The sequence below is a fragment of the Lagenorhynchus albirostris genome, chromosome 2, assembly GCF_949774975.1.
Source record: "Lagenorhynchus albirostris chromosome 2, mLagAlb1.1, whole genome shotgun sequence".
Classification (NCBI taxonomy): Eukaryota; Metazoa; Chordata; class Mammalia; order Artiodactyla; family Delphinidae; genus Lagenorhynchus; species Lagenorhynchus albirostris.
Window position 1 is genome coordinate 108,206,245 of NC_083096.1, and position 3,110 is coordinate 108,209,354.

Here is a 3,110-nt window from a genome sequence, read left to right on the forward strand (position 1 = left end):
TGAGTTTCTAATAGGAGGCATACTTCCGGGACTCTGGAGCCAAATTGCCAGGGTCTAAATCCCAGTTCTACCATTTACTAGCTGTGTGATTTCAGGCTAGTTACTTAACCATTCTGTGCCTCAATTTCTCCATCCATAAAGTGGGGACAATAATAGTATCCAACTCATAGAGTTGTTGGGAAGATTAAATGAGTTAATATATGCAAAGCCTTAAAATAGTACCTGGCACATAGTAAGCACTATATGAGTGTTTACTGATACTATTAATATCATGATTATTGTTTATTGCTACTTCTACCTGTATTCAAATAAAGCTTTATGCCTTTATTAAAGACTAAAAGGATAATGAATGCTTCTAAAAATATAATCTGTATTTCCCAGGGCACAGAAATTTGGGCTTAAAAATATAGTCTTGCAATAACAGTTACATAGTAGGCATGCATAGAAGTGGGACAGTTTTAGAGTCAGTCATTCCTGGCTTTGAATTCTATCACCACCACTAACTTATGTGTAACACTGGGCAATTTATCTATTCAACCTCTCTAAGACTTTAAAAGGAGAATAATAATACTTGCCTGACAAGATAACGAAGAACTAGATAAGATAATGAATGTGAGGTGCCTGACAAATGGCCTCATGCAAAAGGACCTCAGGCCTACTTTCAAGAACTCACCTAGTTCTTGCAGCTCCATGCGGGGCCCTCCCTTTCCCTCTCTGGCTCTCTGCCACCTTCAGCAGGGTTTTACCTTTCTGCCCAGTGAAGCCAAACCAGCAAGAAGCAGGCCCAGGACAATCACCAACTGAAAACTTAGTGAGTAAAAATATCTTTGGTAATTTAGGAAGTATTATAATGCTTTATAAAAAAGGTTTAAAAGTCCATGTTTTTTAGAAATGTAGACTAAAGTATGTATGGGTCAAAGTGATATATGGGATTTATTTTTAAAATACTTTAGTAAAGGGAGAAAAAAGGAAAGAAAAGTATACACAAACAAATTTGGCAAAATCATGATAATTGTTTAATCAGGATGATAGGTATATGAGGATCATAATATTATTGTCTCTAATTTTTAGTGTTTGAAAATCTTCATACATAAAAAAACATTTGAAAAATTAAAATACAAACCCCTCACATTTCTAGAAGTAATACATATGGCCCCTCAGCCACCAGTAAATGAGGTTTGTCTAATATTCTAGACAATTCATCTCATTTCCAAGAGTCCCAGTCAGAGCTGGTCATACATTTCAGTGAATCCTCTATTCTTCCTAGTCCAGCAGAATATGTCATATGACATATTTCAAATATTCTATAATTTCCAATCAAGTATTTGTCAAACCTTGCTTAAGTTAGGAAATTGTCATCTTCTGCAATATCACCATACAGACACTTTTATAACATACTTTTATATATCAGTGTTTCCACAAGCAAGGCCACAGGTAAATCTAAGGAACCTCCATAACATTACGCCAAGAGGAAGAAGCCAGATGTAAAAGACAACATATCATATGATTCTATTTACATGAAAAGTCCAGAAAAGGCAAATCTATAGAGACAGAAAGTAGATGAGTGATTCTTGGGGCTGGAAGTGGAATGGGCATTAACTGTACATGGGCATGAGTGATCTTATTGGGATGATGGAAATGTGCTAAAACTGGGTTATGGGGATAGTTGCACAACTCGGTAAAATTAATAAAAATCACTGACTTCTAAACAGGTAAATTCTATGGTATGTAATTATACCTCAATAAATTTAAAAAATATATATCTAGTTGGGTCACAAACTTTAAAAAATCATTTATTAGGTATGTAAAGCATTTTATACTTGGGAAGAATTATAACCTATCAAGTTGTGATTTTACAGTAGTGACATAAACTTAAAATTTTAGTTTAAAAGTTTAAAAAAGATGAGTTCGCTTAAATAATTGATTTAAATAAATAATTTTATTTAATTCATATAGTTAAGTTAAATAAAAATGATGATATTAACAAGCCGGAAGTTTTGGTAAATGATAGTCTGGGTTATTGATTCCTAGGTGACACAACCCCACCTCTGTGTGTGTGTTTCAATCTCAGGATCAGATACAAAGATTCAGTGGGATTATGTTGATGAAAATGCTTTATAAATTGCCAATGCTGTACTAACAACAAAAAGAGGAATGGCCTACCTAAGCTGCTTCTATTTTAATATAAAAGAAATCTTAACTAGGTTATGACAGACATTCTGGGGCGGGGGCGGGCAGGAGTAATTAACCCGTTGCCCAGCTTCCATCCTCTGGGGTTTCAATTTGTCTGATGGTTTCTTCCTTCCACAAACATTATTGAATGCCTACCGTAAACCATTAGGTGGTAGGTCCTTATCTTGATTCTCAAGAGGTGCCCAGTTCCCTTCCTCCTCCTCTCCCTCTTCTCCCAAGCCAAGATGCTCTACTATGAAAACTTCCTGCTGGATTGGGGTGCAGCACCCCCAAGCTCTTTCGTGGTTGCATTTGGCACAGCTGAAATAAATTGGCATTTTGAAACTTTACCAGATATTGAGGGAGAAAACCCCCCATAAAAGTACAAAAGTACAGTCAAGTTTTTAAATTACAGCACGGAAGACCAAAAAAAAAAAAAAAAAAGCTCTCCCATCCCCATCTGGATTTCAGTTCCTAAACTTCTGCCTCTTGTTCTTTCTAAGGAAGCGAGTCTTTCCCACCTTTCAAGAAAACAATGGGGGCTCAGTGGCATTTAAGTCCCATGCCCAAAAGAATAAAGCAGCCACTATATCCTAAGTTCTCATCCCCAAAGAAACCCTTTTTCCTCCGATTCCCACAGGGCCAAGGGTGGTTTGTTTTCAGCCAAGTAGTGATAGTGTTGCTGTTATTTTTAGTACTATTCTGACATTAGTTTGGCTAATTAATAAATCTAGGGAGCTTTTGCAGTATCTAACCATTTTTGCTAAGTTCTCTATATTTCAGCTATGCCAAATTTGCAAAGACCATGAAAACAGCAGTCAGGTTAGGGCCCACATCTCCCTGCCTCACGGTGTAGTGCTCTTACATGGTTTTGTTTCATCTCCTGCCAATTCTAAAAGGGTTTGCAAGGCAGATACTATTACCCCTTGCACCAAAAC